The sequence below is a fragment of the Miniopterus schreibersii genome (genome assembly GCF_964146895.1).
Source record: "Miniopterus schreibersii genome assembly, chromosome: X".
Lineage (NCBI taxonomy): Eukaryota > Metazoa > Chordata > Mammalia > Chiroptera > Miniopteridae > Miniopterus > Miniopterus schreibersii.
The window spans coordinates 90,370,086-90,390,121 of record NC_138104.1 but is presented as its reverse complement, the minus strand read 5'-3'; the positions used below and the strand labels follow the sequence as shown (position 1 = coordinate 90,390,121).

Here is a 20,036-nt window from a genome sequence, read left to right as displayed (position 1 = left end):
TTTCTACAGTGAATGGTGTAAGCCAAAGACACAAAGGCAATTTAATAGGATGTACACTTTGGTAAGATTACTCTGGGGACTCAGCAAAATCTCTTTGAAAGGGTTTAAGTCTGGATGTGGAAATGCCAATTAATCCAGGTGAGAGAAAATGGGGCTAACGCAGTAGCAGTGGAATGGAGCTGGTGGTGGGGGCAATACAAAAAATAAGAAAGTAAATTAGTGGACAGGATCCAATTATCAATAGCATGTCAGGGTGAGGGGAGAAAGGGACCTGGGCTACCTTTAGGTTTTCTTGTTCAGAGAATATAGAAATAATTCAGGGAGATAAGTTTTAGTTTTGGTTATGCTATATTTAAGAAACCCATGGGACACCTAGGCATAGATATCATGGGTGGAGGGTGGGTTCAAGAGATATGGGGGGCTATATAAGTTTCAGCAAGTAATTAGTAGCTAAAATCATCAGAATGCATGTGATGGTATGCCAATAATGTGTGGGAGAGGAGACACCAACTAGAAAATCCAAGGAACCCTATATTTAAAGGGCAGACATGGGGGGGGGGAGTGCAGAGAGAGAGAGAGGTCAAGTAAGAGAAAATAGGGATAAGAGAGGGTATTATGGAAATCAAAGGTGCAGAGAGTTGTGCTACAGAGAGATTAAATAAAATGAGGTCATCAGTGACCTTGGCAAGACCAGCTCTGGTGAGCAGAAGGCACTGTTCTGATGGTCATGCTTGAAAAGGGAGAGAAGAGAGGAAGTGGTGTCAGCAAGTGTAGAAGGTGGTATCAAGTGAATTACTTCTTCATTACACACGAGTCAGCAGTTATGTGGATGGCCGCACTTCTGAAGTCATCTCAGATCCTTTTATCTTGCCGTAGCATGCCTAGTGTATATGATACACAGTGCATCATGTTTTATTCCTTCCCTCTTCTCTACAACATTAGTTTTAGTAGCATCATGGAATTACAAAAAGTAATAATTATGGCCAAAATGAAAAATGATCATATGTATGATTATTCCAGGAAAATAAATGAGCGAATAAATTAAATACTATAGTATAGCAAAGAGCAGGAAAGTAATGGAACAACACTTTAAGTTGCATTAATATGTTTTCTGAATAAAGACAAAATATATGCCTACTTATTGATCTGTTGCAGTGTTTAATAACATTATGGTTTGCAGTTTCAAGCCTTAACTTAAGAAAAGTTGCCAATGACTTTGTCTGAAGAGCCCTTTTTATTAATTTTAGTTTTGAAAGGCATCTTTCACATGAACAAATGGATATACAAATAGGTAGTTAGGAAAATTCTTAATTAAAAGGTAAGCTTCATAGACATTTAAAAAATTCCACTTCACAATAAATTCTAGAAATTGCAATACAGACCATGTCTTTGTCTCCTTGGGATAAATTCTAGGGGCTTTTAAATGTCTCCATAGCCAAATAAATTTTAAACACAAATAAAATTTCAAAGTGTCCACATAAAGTAGCTCCAATTCTTTTTTATTTTTGGTCATCACAGTTATGGTGAGATAATTGTTTATTTTAAATCTACTTTTAAAAGTTAAGATCATGTAATAACCAGAGTTTGGAGATAGCAGCCGTACCCAGAGAGAGATTCAATAACTCCAATTTTGAGCCATTAGGAACTTACTCTTTTTTTTTTTGTAATTTATTTTTTATTTTTAAGTTGTATTTTCAATTATCGTTGACATTCTATATATTATTTTGTATTTGTTTCAAGTGTACAGCATAGTGGTTAGACAACCATAATTTATGAAGTATTGCCACCTGGCACTATACATACATAGTTATAGTCAATAATAGAAATTTATTCTTTTATATATATATATATATAATTCAGAGAGAAAGAGGAAGGGAGAGGGAAAGAGAGATAGAAACATCAATGATGAGAGAGTCATTGGTCGGCTGCTTCCTGCACTCCCCCCAAAACCCAGGCAAATTAACTTCCATGAAGAATTCAGTGTTTATTCAAGAATAAGTGATAAAAATGTGCTAATTTGACACATACAAATATTATTAAAATTAATAGGAACATTAGCAATTGTTTAGAACTCGGAGCAACAAAGGGTATTTTTCAAGGAGGAATATTTTAACATGGATAGTGTTTAGAATTGCCAGCACACAGTGAAATAAAATGCAGGTTAACTTTAAATAGTTTTTGTTTTGTTTTGTTTTGTTTTTAATTTATAGTCAGGAAATACCTCTGCCTGCTCCGTCTGCCTGGTCTTTGGAACTGCATGGTATTATTGGGGAAAAAGTACCTCTGTTTAAGTGATTAACATTCTTTTTCAAAATTAAATGTTTTCTCAAATACAGTATAAAGGATCTCAAACCTTCATGTCATCTTTACTAATATTATTTACCCATGCTTTCCAAATTCTATTGGAAGAGTGAATCATTCTATGAAGGGTAGACAGTGTACCTTATTGTTGGTTAGATTTGATTCTTTGTGTAGTTTATAGTCCACAGAAGTGCATTTTTAAATGTAAAGTATTAGTTAACCATGCAGAAGGTATGATATACAGTAATAACCTCCTACAAAAAAAGATCTCAACTATTTAAATAAGATATTATTGAAATTAATAATCTCTAAGTACCTAGTATCCATCTTAGTTTATTTGAGATCATTGTTATAATATAAATTTGAAATATGAGTAATTTATAGTATTTATGTTTTAAAGTTACTTAAGTATTCCATTGAGGATCCCACTTCCTCCATATTATTTCTGTGTGTTTCTTTTAAAGAATCACCCTTTCGGAAACTGATGCTAGCTAGATATTAACATACATTGCTTTGCCCAAATAATGATTACTTAGCTACTGTTTTCCAGTCTGTTATAATGCAGAATACATAATTCAAACTATTAATATAATGATGACAAGCATGGACTCTGGTAGGAGATGATCAAGATAAAATTCTATCTGTGCTACTAAGCAAGTTATTTAACCTCTGTGTTTTAGTCTCTTCATCTGTCAAATGGGGCTAATAATATTACATAGCTCATTAGGTTGCTTGGAAGGTTAAGAAAGAAAGCACATGGAAAGCTCTTATAACAGTTTAGCATATTTTAAAGTCTCAGTATGTGTAGTTATTTTAGGAAAGAATATATAATACTTATTACTTATTTCCTTGCTTATATTGCAAAGTGGGCAATGGCCCCGAGATCTTACTAATCTGGCTCATTTTGATTGAGAAAGCTGTACCTACTGTCAAATCTAGATGTACTTTAAAGCAACATTTTAAACATTTACATTAGTCATATTGTCTACAGCGTTAGAGCATAATATATAAAGTATACTAGCTGTATTGTTTCTTGTTGTAATTTTTTTATTAGTATAAATATATGTGTAAGATTTTTTTCTCAGTAATACTGCTAAAAAAATATTTCTTCCAAACATAGCATTAACTGCACTAGAAACTAACCCACTTCATTTTAACGGCAATATTAATATCTTTCCTTAAGGAAACAAGATAGCTAATTAAGACAGAACTCAGTAAGCAAAAAATGTCAAAAGGCCTCTCAACATATCTTCTCCCAGAATAAAAAGATCAGTCTTACTTTCACAAGAGGCTCTGGAAGAGAACAGCATACTACCAATAATGTCAGGAATTCCATTTAGTTATTTACTCTCCTTATTTCTCTGACATTCCCAATGGTTACGAGCTGGCCTGTTTGATCCACGGCTCAGATTCATGATAAGTAAAACACACAAAAAGGGGCAAAGCACAGAGGGGCCAATAAAGATAGACCATTTTCTATATAAAGGAATTCACTTCTTTCAAGGCATGTGAGTTGGATTTTTGAGCTGAAAAATGGGGACATTTAGAGCAGAAAAGTCAGATTGTGAGGGGTGACTGGAAGAACACTTCAGTCTACAAGGAGAAATGCACCTTGTAATGAACTGCAGTGGTCTCTAAAATGAAATCGCTGGGAGCTACATAAGGAAGAGAAAAGAATAGAAACAGAATGAAGAACATCCAGATTTACAGCATCCCTGAAGGCAGCCGAGGGGATGACCCCATTACTTTCATTGAGCAATTTGTTCCATCTCTCCTCACACATACCCTCACTAGGACTTTTAAAATAGAAAGATGAACAGCATCCTTCAGCCCTTTCTGCTGTCTCAAAGAGGTCCCCAACTTTGTTTATTAAGGTTTTAGAAGTTCTTCGTGTTTTACTATTTTTAGCGTTTGGTTAACCTTCTATTTTTTTCCCCCTCTGTTTATTTTTCTCCTTGACCTAGATCATGGAATTATATTCTAAGAGGGCACTTTTCTAAATGTAATTTGTTAGAAATGACTTGGCAAAGACAGGCAAAATTCACAATATCCTGCAGCAATAGAATTAACGAAGAGTTTTTTTGTTAAAAAACTAAGCCTGGTTAATTTTTTATGCTTTTGAAATATAAAGGCCAAGAAGAAAATTTGAAGAAATAATTTTAGAAAGATAATTTATATCTAAAATGTTACAAACATTTAGAAGAACACTGCACTAACAATTTGATGAATCAACAGCTTTGGTTTTCATCACTTTGAGGGATATCATTTTACAACATTCACACAATTGATTTTATGCTTGTAAATATCTTTATGAAAACTATATGTGAAGATGTACAGGAGAATATTGTGTAATGCCATCACCTTTAGCGACATTTGGTCTTTGTTTCTCAAGGCTTGTGCAATGTTAATATTTTTTCCTGTAGAAACTAAAGTCCTCTCTTATAAAAACTCAGTTGGGTTCAGATTTGTAAGCAGCTTGTAAGAGCATGAGAGCATGTTATCTTCAATTGTGCTATATGATGGTTAATTGAACAGAGGAAAGAGTTCCAATTATATGAAAAGCATCTACTTTGTTGGTAGATCTGTGCCACACATTCATACAGGTCCAACTTATGCCATGCATTGTGTTAAGTGTTGGTGGTACAAAGATATGTAAAGCAGACACTAGCCACTGGACAGGTCAGGCTCCAGTGGGACTGGCTACTTTGCAGGAGGAATGCACTGCTTTCCCCAAGAAACTATGAAAACTGGGGGGGGGGGGGGGATGCTTTCTTTAAACTATTTGACATTATATATCTTTAAGTGGCTTGGCTAGCTTTAAAGCTATCAATGTAAAAAGACCAAAAGTTAGTGTCTGATAGTGACTTTCTGCTTACCTCCATAATACTAGTAAAACCAATCAACTAACTATATATTAAACAACAAGCACATGGAAAATTAAGCCAGGCCTTGTATTATTAGGTTCAAACAAGGGCTGGTAAACTCTTTAAAGGCCTAGATAGTCAATATTTTCAGCTTTGCAGGTTACACAACCTATGTTGCAACTACTCAGCTCTTCTATTATAGCATGAAAGCAGAATAGACAGTATGTAAATGAATTAGTGTGTCTGTATTACATAAAACTTTATTTACAGAAACTGGTGGCTGACCTGATTTGGCCTACAGGTCTTTGTTTGTTACCTCTGTGTTAAGGGGTGAACATGACAGTTTTCCTGCTAGCAAAGAGTTTGTTATGAGGATTATGTAATTTATTTAGTATATATATAAGATGCTTAGAACCATGTCTGGCGTGTAGTAAATGCTATAAATGTGTTACTACCACTATTACTAACATCTAGATGATTTCTTGGACTTAATCTTGCATATATATTTCTTTGAAACCTAGAGTATTGACCACTGGATTTCAACATATCAACCATTCATATATGTGGTAAGGGATTTTGTGAATGAAAACCTTTAGCTGGTTCAGTGTTTCACTAGCATATTGTATATATTTGGGCTGTTTCTAGTAAGAGATATGAAGTGATTCAATAATATTTAATACTATTTAAATTTTTTTATTTGCCATTCATTAAACTATTAACCATTTCCCCAAACTTGGCTTATTCAAATGACATACTTTGGTTTTCTCTTTATACTCCTGCTTTAATTTTTTTTTTTTTTTTGCATTGTATAGATATAAACAAGTGTTTCTGAGCAAGAAAAACAATGAAATACCAGTATCCTTGACTATGATTCTCTCACACAGTGACACACCTAATGGCAGCTCTACCTCATAGACTATTCTTGATTTTACCAGATTTTAAAAATATTGAAACCTAAAATGTTCCAGTTTGAGGGCTACATTATTCTACTGGGAGAATAAAACCATATAGAGATCTGGTGTTAGTGACCTGGAACAGCATTGATTTAGTTAAGCATAACCAAGTTTCAGGAATACATTGGTCTTATTGACACTTAATATCCTGTAGTCCATTTTCTTACTTGTAGGGGAGATTAAATAGAAAATAAAATACTTGAATTTGTGAATTCAGAAAGATAATTTTCAAGTGCCTGTGCCATACTCAGTCTACATTCTGGGCATGAAGTTCCTGCTGCATTTTTATAGAGTAAGATAACAGTTTTTCATTGTGGCTTTTACTATGGAAGTGCTATCACACAGAAATAGAGAGAATGAAGGAAAGAGTTGTGGGAAGTAGAGGGAAGAACTATTTTAGATGGGGTGATCTTGAAAGTGTCTTCAGAGAAGGAGGCATTTGGCATAGCAAGTTCTAAATGAAGGGAGATAAGTCATATGGAAAATCTTGTAGTGGAGTGTTCAGACAGTAGGAACCATAGTACAAAATGTTCTGAGATGGGAATGGAGCTTGTACATTTGAAGAAAGAAGGAAGTCAGTCAGTAGTGAGCACAGGGAAGTGTGGTCCAAGGTAAGCTCAGCGATCATGTAAGGCCTTGTGAGCCACTGTTAGGTATGCATAGAACTCTGAGGCATGTATGACATGGTTGTAGGTATGGCTGTGACGTGAACTATATTGTTTTCCAAGATTATTCTAGTAGCTCCAGTGGTAACAGGTATACCAATAAGGAAACTGTTATAGTGTCTCATTCAGAAATAGTGGTCATTGGACTGGAATAGAAGCAGTGGCAGTGGTGGGAAGAAGTAATTCAGAATATGTGTAGAAGGATAGATGGGACTTGCTGTTGAGTTGAATATAGGATCCTGGAGAAAGAGCTGACTCAAGGATGTTTCCTAGGTTTTGGTCTGTGCACCTGGTGAATTGTGATGCCATTTACTATGACAAGGAAGTTTATGGTGGGGAGGGACTTGTCAAGAACCAGGAGTTCAGTTTTGGCTACATAAGGTTTGTGAGGTCTTCTCCATATCCAGTTGGAGCTGTTGAGTAGGCAGTTAAACATTGTAATCTAAAATTCATTAGAGTGGTCTGAATTATAGATGAAAATTATAGAGTCCTCAGAATGTAAATGGTATTTAAAACCATGAGTTGGTGTAGAAATTGTCAAGATAGTGAGTGTAGACAGAGAAGCCCAAATATTGTGTCCTGGGGTGTTTCAATTTTAGATGTTTAGCAGAAGAGATGAACCTGAACATCAGATCAAAGAGTGGCCAGGGAGTTAAAAGGAAACTAGGAATGTGTCTTGGTCCCCAAGACAAATAGAATGTGTTCCGAGATGGAAGGCATGATAAATCAATAAATGCTAAGAAGAACTTGAGTAAGATGAGAGCTGACAAAACTGATCATTGGATTTGGCAAGATGTAGGAGGTTGTTGGTCTTGAGAAGAAGAGTTTCAATCGAGAAATTAAAAATTACATTTACTGTGCAGAGGCTTTTTAGTTTGATATAGTCCCATTCATTTATTTCTGTCTTTACTCCCCTTGCCTTTGGGGTCAAATTCATAAAATCCTCTCTAAGACCAAGGTCCATAAGTTTAGTACCTGTGTTTTTTTCTATGTAATTTATTATTTCAGTTCTTATATTTAGGTCTTTGATCCATTTTGAGTTAATTTTTGTGTAATAAAGCAGTATAGTTTTATTCTTTTATATGTGGCTTTCCAATTTTCCTAGCACCATTTTTGAAGAGGCTTTCTTTTCTCCATTGTATGTTTTTGGCTTCTTTGTCAAAAATGATTTGCCCATATAAATATGGTTTTAGTTCTAGGGTCTCAATTCTGTTCCATTGGCCTGTGTGTCTGTTCTTATATTTAAAGGGAGAAAAAAATCATAGGGAGGAAGTAGAAGTAGGAAGTATAAACCAATCTCTCAAGGAATTTGCTATAAAATAAAGCACAGTAAAGAAATGGAACCTAGAAAGTTTTAAAATTGGGTGATACTGCGGTATATGTATACTAGTAAAGAGGGAGAAATTTGTGATGTAGGAGGAAAAAAACAGGATTTTGTAATAACAGATTCTTTGAGTAAATATGAAGGAATAGAATCCATTGAGTAAGTGGATTATTTGGCCACAGATAATGATAATAACAGTCATCATTTAATATGTACCAGAATGCTTTTCTAAGTTGTTTACATTAGCTCATTTAATCCTCAATATAAGATAGGTTCTATTATCTTTACTTTACATGGACAGAAACCAAAACACAGGAGATTAAGCTTGTAAGTGATGGAGCTGATTTCCATACCCACTATATCTGGTACTGATGTACAACAGTGGCCTACATTGAGAGACTCAGATGTTGCAGAATCTTTCAGTGTAGACCACTGTACTGATGTACACATGTAATATGGGGAAAGTTATTTTAAATTTGCCTGAGTTTTTGTTCAGGTAAGGCAGAAGGAGAGAGAGAAGCAGATTACACAAACTTCCTTTAGTAAAAAATGCCAGTGTCTAGCAAACTTCCCTTTCAGGAATTGCTTCCAGGTAAGTCACTTAATATTTCTACAGCTTCATCCAACTCCCATTTTCTTTTCTTATATACTAAGCCCAAGAGACATATTTAATTAATAATTTTATAAAAATTTTAGACTTGTTAGATTCTTCAAATATTATTCAACTTTATTGCTACCTATCATAGGAAATCTAAAACTGGCTTATATTTACCTTCTTTCACTTTGTTATAGTCTCACAATTTATTATTTAATGAGTTACTTCAGTTTCTAAAAGTATAACTGTAAAAAAACTATAGTCACCAAAGTGAACAATGACACAATGTTTGTCAAATCTATGGATTTATTCCATTGCTCTTGGCCTTTGTTTCTTATTTTGCGTTATAACAAAATATTTGTGTTATAAATAAATATTTAGGAAGTACCGATTTATTATGTCATGCAAGACACTGAACTAAGGGTAGAAAGTGGCGTAGTTTCTATCTTTTAAGAATGTGAATGTTATACTTTGTCATTAGTTGGAGATTACAATTTATAACACAGTTTGTAATCTTTACAAGTAAGATAGGAAAGAATTCTAGCACTAAGCTGGTAGAGAAAAGCAGCTTGATTCTGCTTGGAGTAGTAAAAAGAATGTAAACAATTATCTGAATGGGAGAAAATAATTTATTTATTCACCTTTCTTTTTAATTGAATTTCTTGCAGTGACATTATAGAATTGTACAAATAAATTACTTGTAAAAATACTTCAGGACATGCTTTAATGAGATGTGTTAACACAGACTAGCTAATCTCACCCTAGTTGACAAAACCCTTTTGTTATAATGTATCTTTTAGTTTTAAAGGTTTGTATTCTACAATAGGACAGGCTAAGTATTTACTGTCTTGTCATCTTTTGTTTTCCTTTATTCTTCATTTTTTGACCATGTTGAGTTTAGTAAAATACACTCTTGGCTCATTTAAGTACCTGCTCAGATAGGAGAACAATGTATCTTCAAATTTATCCGCAACCCATTTTCATCAGAATCTCCTAAGAAGGGTATGCTTGCAAAAAGGTAAATTTTATTCACCATAACTAATGGGTCACAATCTCTTGGGGTGAGGCTCAGGAATGTGAATTTTGTCAGTTATCCCCAAATGATTCTCATATATGCTAAAGTTTGAGAACCACTATAATGTACTGTACAAACTGCTTGTAGTGAGTACAGTTTGGCAAAATGGACTTTGGTGTCAGGCTTATCTGAGCTCAAGTCTTGGGTCTGTTAATTGTGGTATAACCATGGACAAGCCACTTGAATTATTTCAACTTTTATTTTCTTTAGCTATAAAGTTTGAGATGAAAGGTGACCATAATCATATTTGCTTGAGAGAGTACAGGTTTAATTGCTTGACAGTTATTAATAGCATCTTCATTCTCAAAATGATCTTAGTTTGGAATATAAATTATATGATCACTCCAGCATGTGATGATTATATGACACAACTTATGTAATCAATTTAGCACAATTGGAAGCTAATACATATTTAATAAATGTTCTTATAAATAATGCTAATTTAAGAGAGCAAATAATATATGTAGTTATTTATATATCTTAACAGCATGCTCAGAATTGTCTACTGCTTTAATTACCTTTAAAAATGGATTTTCATGGAAAATAAGTCACTGATTATTGATTGTTGGCTTGCTTTGTCATCTGTGGGAAAAGGTCTTTAAATTAAGTCAATTTGTCTTTGTTGTTTTACTAGGTTGGTTATGCTAGTTGGCATTGTTTTGTACTAAAAGGTATTTGGAATAGAGATGTTGGGAAATAATATATTCAAGAGAAGGATAATGAAATTCTTTAAACTGTAACTCTGACATGACAACAATACTGTTGTCTTTAAGCCCAGTTATTTACAAAAGAGGAATATAACATTTTTCTTCTCTTATTAATATCTTGATGGAAAACCTAATAATGCTGCCTTTTATTTGCTTTTTTATTTCTAAGCAAGTGTGTTTCTACAGAGAGTGAAAGAGGTTTTTATATGGTTGTTCTTGAATGTTATTTCATCTTGTAGATGAAAATCCTGGACTCTCAACCCAGAGAGACCTATATTTGAATCCCTGTTCAGCCACGTATCTGTAAGGAAATTTATCTAACTTCTCTGCACTTTATAAGTAAAATAAAGACATTATTAGTGTCTATTTCATCATGGTATTATGAAGAGATGAGATAATGCACATACAGTTTGCTCCTGCTCTATTATTCTTGTCTAATACCATTATTAAGAATATTCAAGATGATCTTCTTAAAATTATGTGGGCAGTAGATTTAAAGACTGTAACCTGGGATATATTTGGCCCATTGACTTCTTTCTTCCCCATTCAGATTTTTACTTTTCTGTTCTGTAACTATTACTCTTCCTTCTGAGGAAGAGAAAAAAAGAAACATAGTATAAGGAGGAAAAAAATCACAATATGTGAAAATCTAAGGGAGAGGAACTCAAGAATTGATAGATCACGTGGCACAGAAGATATATAATGTGTTTTGGAGTGGTTGGTTGCCAACACATGCCAGTAAGTGATTGAGATTTTCATATCCAAAGCCTTATTCCATTGCCATTTTAAAAATACTTTTATTCAACTTCAAATGAATACATCATCCTCAATGAAATGTGGAGAATTTTGTTGTTACCATGGAAATAAAAATATTCAAAATAGTAGAGCATTATGAAGCTAAGATAGTCTTTTCAACAAATGGTGCTGGAGAAAGTGGTTATCCACATGCAGAAAAATGAATCCAGACACAGATTTTATACCTTTCACAGAAATTAATTCAAAATAGATAATAAACCTAAGTACTAAACACAAAACTAAAACTCCTAAATAAAATCAGTACTTAAAAAGGATATCTGCAAACCCATGTTCATTGCAACATTATTAACTATTGTTTTCCTTTATTCTTTATTTTTTGACCATGTTGAGTTTGCCAAGATACAGAAAAAACCAAAGTATCCTTTGACAAATGAGAGAATAAAGAAAATGTGCATTTGCGAGAACAGGAATGAACCTAGAGGACCTTCTGCTACGTGAAATAAGTCAGACCCAGAAAGAAAGAAAACCTAAATGATCTCACTTATGTGTGGAATCTAAAAGAAAGGAAAGAGAGAGAGCGAGAGAGAGAGAGAGGGGAGAGAGGAGAGAGAAAGAGGAAGAAAGAAAGAGGAAGGAAGGAAGGAAGGAAGGAAGGAAGGAAGGAAGGAAGGAAGGAAGGAAGGAAGGAAGGAAGAAAGAAAGGAAGAAAGAAACTTGAACTCATAGTAAAAGAGAGTAGAATGGTGGTTACCCTGAGTGGTAGGTAAAAAGGAAGGGGAAATATTAATCAAAGGGTATAAACTTTCACTTATAAGATAAATAAGTTCTGGAGACCTAATGTACAACATGGTGACTATAGTTAATAAAAATATACCATATGCTTGAAATTTGCTGAGAGAATAGATCTCAAGTGTCATCTTCACAGGGACGCACATACACACACCAAATAATGGTAACTATATGAGGTTATGGACATATTAATTAGTTTGATCATTGTGTTTGTTTCACAATGTATACATATATCAAACCATCATGTTGTACACCTAAAATATATATGATTTTTATTTGTCAAAAAATAAAAATTAAAAAAACTCAAAGACTATAAACCTTTTAAGAAGATAATATAGGCAAAAACCTAGGTGACTTTGGGTATGGATGATGACTTTTTAGATACAACACCAATGCACAGTCTGGGAAAGAAATAATTGATAAGCTGGATTTTATTAAAATTAAACACTTCTGCTGTATGAAAACAATGTCATAAGGATGAGAAGACTAGCCACAGGCTGGAGTAAAATATTTCCAAAAGACACATCTGATAAAGGACTGTTACTCAAAATACACAAAGAACTCTCAAAACTCAGTGATAAGAAAGCAACTCAATTTAAAAATGGGTCAAAGACATGAACAGACACCTCACCAAAGGGCAGGTAAGCACTTGAAAAGATGCTCCACATCATATGTCACCGGGAAAATGTAAATTAAAACAACAATAAGATACCTTTACTTACCTATTAGAATGGCCAAAATCCAGAACATTGACAATATCAAATGCTCATTAGGACATGGAGCAACAGGAACTGTCATTCATTGCTGGTGGGAATGCAAAATGGTAAAGCTACTTTTGGAAGATAGTTTGAGGGTTTCTTATAGAACTAAGCATACTCTTATCATGCCAGCTAACAATATATTCCTTGGTATTTATCCAAAGGTGTTGAAAACTTATGTTCACATAGAAATCTGTAAATGGATGTTTACAGAAGCTTTATTTATAATTGCCAAAACCTGGAAGCAACCAAAATGTCCTTTAGTAGGTGAAGGAATTAATAAACTATGGCATATTCATACAATGGAATGCTATTCAGCACTAAAAGGAAATGAGTTATCAAGCCATGAAAAGACATGGAGGAACCTTAAATGTATATTACTAGGTGAAAGAAGCCAATCTGAAAAGGCTACAAGCTATGTTTCCAACATTCTGAAAAAGGCAAAATTATGAAGACAATAAAAAGATCAGTGGTTATAAGGGGTTAGGGGAAGGAGAGGGATGACTAGGAAAATCACATAGGAGTTTTAAAGAAACCCTGTATGATACTATCATGATGGATATATGTCATTATGCATTTGTCCAAACCCATAAAATGAACAACGCCAAGAGTGAACCATAATGTAAACTATGAGCCTTGTGTCATTATGATGAATCAGTGTAGGTTCATCAGTTATAAAGACTTTACCACTCCTGTGAGTGATGTTGGGGCAGCAGGGATTATATAGGAAATCTCTCTAATTTATCCTCAATTTTTCTGTGAACAGAAAACTACTCTAAAAATGTACCCTATGGACTTGAACAATAGTGTGGTGAAGGCCAAGAGAGGGAGACACATGGGTAGGTAGAGGAAGGCAGTGGGGCGGGGGGAGGGAGGTGGATACCTGCAATGTCAACATTAAAAAAATTTTAATGAAGAAATAAAATGAATAAAAATGTCCTTAAAAGGTAGTATAACATTAAGCTTGAATAATCCTCCATAATGTTTATTTACTTACTACTGATATTTAAAATATAGAAGAAAATTAGAAACATAGACTTCTACAGGTATTACTTTTATAAATTACAATCTTCATGGCTAGCATGTTTTAATTGTATGTTTCAGATATGTGCAAGTGATGGTAAATTAGAAAAGCTTTGAATCATTGATTATCTGTTTAGCAATTATACACATATAGATTATCCTTAATTCTTTTGTGCCAAAATTAAGTGACTATGTGAACCCTATGTTTAGTGTGTAAGCCACACTTTTCAGTAACGTTTTCTTCCACTGCAATATTTTTCAATGAACCAGTATTCTTATAATAAACATGGTGTTATTCTAACGAAGCTGGCAGTACAAGTGGTACTTTGTGTTTTCTCATTTCATGCTCTCATTTAGATTTAAGATGTTCTTGGTTTCATTTCGAAGTTGGCATGAATTAGCAGTAAATAGGAATCTGCCGGCTTGTGTTAAATTTGCTTCTCACATACCTTTTGGGAAAGAATGGGAAGAATTTAGAACTGTAATCAGTTTTGATTGAGATTACCTAGATATAAGTCTTCTATATATCTATACATCAAGCCAAATTTCTTAGCAAGTAATCAGAAGGAACCATGTTGATTTCACAACTTATTGGTGAGTGTATAGTTTGATTAAGGAGTCACAGAGAAAGGAGATGGTGGTATTCCCATAGATTAATGATTGTGGATTTTCAGCAGTTATAGATTTCATTTAACCTGGAAAACAATTCCAAAGAATCACTAATCATGCAGTTCTTAGGAATAGGGTTGATTAAAATTATGAATAACGTATAAAATGCAATATATGGCAAGAAAGATCGCATTGGCTTTTACTCATAATCAGGCATACATGATTATTTTCCAGTCCTTCCTTTAGCATTTACTTTTAGGTTCATTTTGCCTCTAGAGAGTTACAGAATAATCCCCCCTCCCCCAATAAAAAAATAAAAGTAAAGATGAATACTCCAAGAGAAGGTACATGTGCTCCTGATACTTTGCACCATGTAACAGGTTTCCATCAACCTGGCTGCTGTATCAGTCAGAATAGTCTGGTTTATGCTGCAGAAACAAATAGTCCCCAAATATCAATGGGCTAAAGCTAAACGACCAAAAAATTATTTATTTTTTGGCTTTGGCTCTATGTCCATTTCAGGAGAGGGACAGGGCTGTGAGCTGCTCTGCATATTGTCCATATTCAGACTCAGGCCTGAGGACGATTCCAAGTGGCATGCTGCTGGTCACTGTGGCAGGAGAAATGGCAAGACTGGAAAATTCTGCAATTAAATTAAATGCTGTAGTTTAGAAGTGACACCTGTAATACTTCTGTGCACAACTCTTTGGCAAGAATTATTCTCATGATCCTGCCAGTGGCAAGGTTGCAAATAAGTATAATTGTCTTTTGTGGTCAGAAGGGGAAAGGAACCAGACTTAGAAGAGTGTTAGATATCTCTGGCACATCTGAGGAACACATTAACTGTCAGAGCAAAGATCCAAGCATCCCACCTTAGCAAACATAACATGATTAACCCTAGAGCCACCGATTCTGGGCTTACACTGACCTCATTTCCTCCACTCACTCCAAGCTGGCAGCTGTGGCTTTGCAGACATGGATAATGCTTCTCTGGTCAGACTGAATTGAATATTGGCAGTAGCACAACTTGCAAGCTGCAGCCCTTTTGTATATCAATGCCTAATTTAATTCTTATTGAATGAAATGTGCACTTATTTTATTCTTTTTGGAAAAAAATGACAACATAAAAGCTAGTATGACTATTAAATAAAGATTTTCTACAAGATTTTTATTAATTCTGCCTGTCCTTACACAAGCCTGAAACTGATTTTATTTTGCAGATGCGATTCATTTTTGATACTTTGAGTAGAGAGAGCAGAACAATTATGCACCATGTATATTTTCCGGAAAGACTCATGTTAAAGGCAAGAGAAGTATAGGTATCTCTAAAGAATGTAGTAACCTATCGAATGTAGTTCTATTGATTATGAGAGACCAAGAATGCTTTGCTGCCTTATATGTTGCCTAATGGTGACTGTGCATTAAAATTACCTGGCAAGATTTGAAACTACATAAATTCCTGGCCCCTACTTTCAGACATTCCAATTAAGTAGATTTAGGATGAGGTCCAGGCATCAATGTTTTTAATGTCATCAGGTGATTCTAATGAGCGACCAGAAGTGAGAATTGCTGTCCTGGAATGTTGGCATGTTATAGAAGAGAAATGCACTTATTTTGAACTTGTTTTCTCAAACAACTTATTACCCAAATCTAATTTTTTAACATCCTCTAACCTAAGAATAACACCATCCGTTTAGGAAAAGCAGAATCCATATTTGCAATGTTTCTGGTTCACTTCTTATGTGAAAAGCACTGAAATTATTACATAATTCATGGTGTGTTTTGGAATTCTGTCAGCCTCTGTAGGTTCCATATTCTTGTTTATAAGTCAGTTGAGTAGGGAGCATGCCATTCTTATTATCTAACAATATAATGGGGGGGAAATGCTGCAACTAACAATTGATTTACCGTCTCTAAACTTTTGTTTTTAAAACACTGCAATATAACATGACACACATTTTAAAAATCATATTTTGAGTTTGGTAGCTAAGGTTAAAATGATTATTAGAGAGAGCAATGGAAACCTGAATTATGAAGCCATTAATTACAATAACCTATGTGGTAATAAGTTTCTTCTTTTTAAAGAGGAAATTTGCCTCATGTTTTCAAGAATGGTGGTGGCAGTTGTGTCAGATTCCAAGTGACTAAGTCTGAACCTCATTCTGATGTCCATAGTGCTCTGTAAGATAAAAACACACAAACATGAAAGACTGTCAAACGAGTCTTACACCAACGTATCTCTTTGGCTTCAAAATATTACTCGGTTTATGTAGAGGAAAAATTAAGAGAAGTAAATAGTAATTAAACCACACAATTCTGATATTGTCAAATACAAACAAATGTGGTTGTAGGTAAGGAGAGACTTTATTCAAAAGGATTGTTTCAAGAGGGACTATTGCAATAGGGAGAATGTTCCAACCACGAGATCTGTATTTCCATAGTCAGGCAGAAAACGTCTTTTCTTTTATAAGGGGAGGTGAACAAGGCTAGAAATAAAAAACAGACGTGGGAAAGCAGGATGAAAGGTAGCTGTGATCACATCATAATACCCAGTTGATAGGGAATGTGTTTCTCTAAGGTCAGCCAGTGCTCTGGAGGGACCCGTAGAGAATGGTCCTATACTGGTTCAGGCTGAAGATGTTCAGAGGCCTGGGAGAGGGAGAGAAGCTTTAGCTGGGTTGGATAAGCCAAGGTAATTGCTATTATATCCAGGTTGGTCAGTAGGTACAAACAGTTCATCTAATCATTTATGTGACAAGGAAAGGGAATTTGGAGGGTCTCTGTGTCTGTGTGGCCTTGTCATAGAGAGATTTATTTAACCATCACTATTTTCTAGGATTGCAGGTCTTGGGTAAAGTTCAACATTGTCAATTGAAGGCTGTGGAATACATATTTAAGAAAAGGCACTCAATCTTTAATAATGCTATTTGATTAAACATTGAGGCAAAGAAAGATGCTCTGTACAGTCCTAAACTGATATGTATTTTGTATTCTGAAATACAGAGATTGAGTGAGCGAGACAGGAATGAACAGGACCCTAAGGCTGAACTCTGTACAAAAGCCTGATTATACAGGAATTCACCCCCCAAGTGAACTCTGATTCTCTTGATTTTAAACATTATGTCAGGCTCTGTTCTTTTCCTTCAGACCATGCTGTGAGATCATGCTGGGGAACTTCTCTCTGCAGTCTAAGAGACATTTATAGTAGGATTTGAAATTATTGAATTCATATACTAATAAGCTTATTATATCCAGAACCTACAGATTGTATTTTTTGTCAGTGTATTTTTTTGAACAGTTTAAATTAAAAATGAAATGAAAATGTGACTTTAAGGACTTTAAGAAATCGTTTTTAAGGAGAGTAAAATATGATACTAGAATATCTTAGCTAGCATCGAACCATAGAATTTAGAATTTCGAGAAAACTTAAAGGTCATGGAATCCAACCTCCCACACAGTGCAGGAATTCCCTTGTAAAAGATTCTTAGTAACCAGTCATCCAAGCACTGTTTGAATATCTTTAGTGTTGGCAGTCTCACTCCAGGGGCCATGTCATTTTTGAATAGCCCTAATTGTTCAAAATTTTCTCATGCTGGACTGAGATATAGCTACCTAGAAAAATAGGAGTACTATATTTGCATCACTGCTTTAAAAACCTACAAGCAAGTAAATGCAAAATATCAAATAATCTTCAAATTGAATGCCTCCAGGGGGCAGAATTAATCCTGGTCTCACTCATTCATTATTCAGTGACTCTTAATACTGCTTCTCTCATAAAACATAATTTTTTTATCATAGGTTTTTTGTATTTTATTTTGCAAGCAAAAAAAATTTTAGGGAGGAAGAATGCTTGTTTCAATGAAAGAGTATGGACTGTCAAAAATAGCATATGTTTTTGGCTTTTTATTGCCTTTGAGCTACTGTACAAGTCTAAGTAAATTCTGTCTTGTTCCAGGAAGTTTCCATTGACTTCCCTCCCAATTGTAGAAAAAAGCAGTTTTGTCTTCATTTGCAATTCAATTCATTTACTCCATAGAAATTTCTTCTTTTTTATTTTTTCCTTTGAACCAGTTGTAACATCTGTGTGATTTTGTCATTTAACGAGTAAAAATAAAAATTTTAGTCTGTGTTCATTTTCATTTTTGCATCTGTATTAGTCATCATGTTGTCTTTTCCTGAAAATTATCTTTAAGAAGTTTGGGAGGTCTTCCAACAAGATGGCCCATGGATTCACCTACCAGAGCCAGGTAAAATTTCTCACCAGGGAAGGGCAGCTAATTTAAATCCAGACTGTTCCTTTTCTTGTCTCCCAAAGGTGAGTTCTTAGTGGCAGTAGAAACTTGTTGATTCTGTTTCATTTGTTTTTATTTTCTATTCTGTTAATTTTGTTTGGTTCCTTTTTGGCCAGTAAGTTATCCTCCATTACTGGCAGGAGAGGTTGAGAATTTCGTTCTATGATCTGACCATTTAGTGAGATTATTCCCCGTCTCTGGCAACACTGGTTGTTCATTTGGCTTCAAATTCTTGTCATATGATGAGCTCTGTAAATACATGAATGGTTTATAGAAATCTTATTTCTGTTGAGTGCATGGTGACAGAGAATCTGACTTGTAAGACTTTCCTGTCAGTCTTATTTGTCTAGTTTGAGCTCAATTATAAATCTCATGCCCACCAGAGAGTGGATATCTGGACTGGTTTTGTATTTCTGTTTATGGTCGAACTACGGCTGAAAGTTTAGAGTTGAAGTCATAAACTTTCCCTATGTATCTGTAAGTTTATGTTACTAACTCTAAAAGGCCTTTACATTTCATTGTGTAAATGTGTACTAGGGTCCCTTTTCTCCACATCCTCGCCAGCACTTGTCATGTGTTGATTTGTTGATGGAGCCATTCTGGCAGGTGTGAGGTGATACCTCATTGTGGTTTTAATTTGCATCTGTCTGATGATTAGTGATGTTGAGCATTTCTTCATGTCTCTTGGCCATCTATGTGTCCTCTTTGGAGAAGTGCCTATTCATGTCATTTGCCCATTTTTAAATTGGATTGTTTGTCTTCCTTTTGTTGAGTTGTATGAGTTTTTATATATTTTGGAAATTAACCCCTTCTCAGATGTATCATTGGTGAATGTATTCACCCATACTAGTGGGTTCCCTTTGCATTTTGAGGATGGTTGCTTTTGCTGTGCAAAAGCTTTTTAGTTTAATGTAGTTCCATTTGTTTATTTTTTCCTTCGTTTCTCTTGCCCTAGAAGATGTTTCTGTGAAAATTCTGCTACATGAAATGTCTGACATTTTGCTGCCTATGTTGTCTTCTAAGATTTTTATGGTTTCATGACTTAAATCTTTTATCCACTTTGAGGTTTTTCTTGTGTATGGTATAAGTTGGAGGTCTAGTTTCATTTTTTTATGCAGGTACCTCTCCAATTTTCCCAGCACCATTTATTGAAGAGACTGTCTTTACTCCATTGTATGCTTTTGCCTCCTTTGTCAAATATTGACCATAATGACATGGGTCAATTTCTAGGTTCTCTGTTCTATTCCATTGATCTGTGTGTCTGTTCTTGTTCCAGTACCAGGCTGTTTTGATTACAGTGGCTTTGTAGTATAACTTGATATCCA

At 34.6% G+C, this 20,036-nt stretch overlaps 1 protein-coding gene across 1 annotated transcript in view; it reads left to right on the top strand.

Annotated features, from left to right (window-relative positions):
* Window positions 1–20,036, top strand: part of IL1RAPL1 (interleukin 1 receptor accessory protein like 1) — a 1,172,201-nt gene that overhangs the window by 245,813 nt on the left and 906,352 nt on the right. The window lies entirely within an intron of this gene.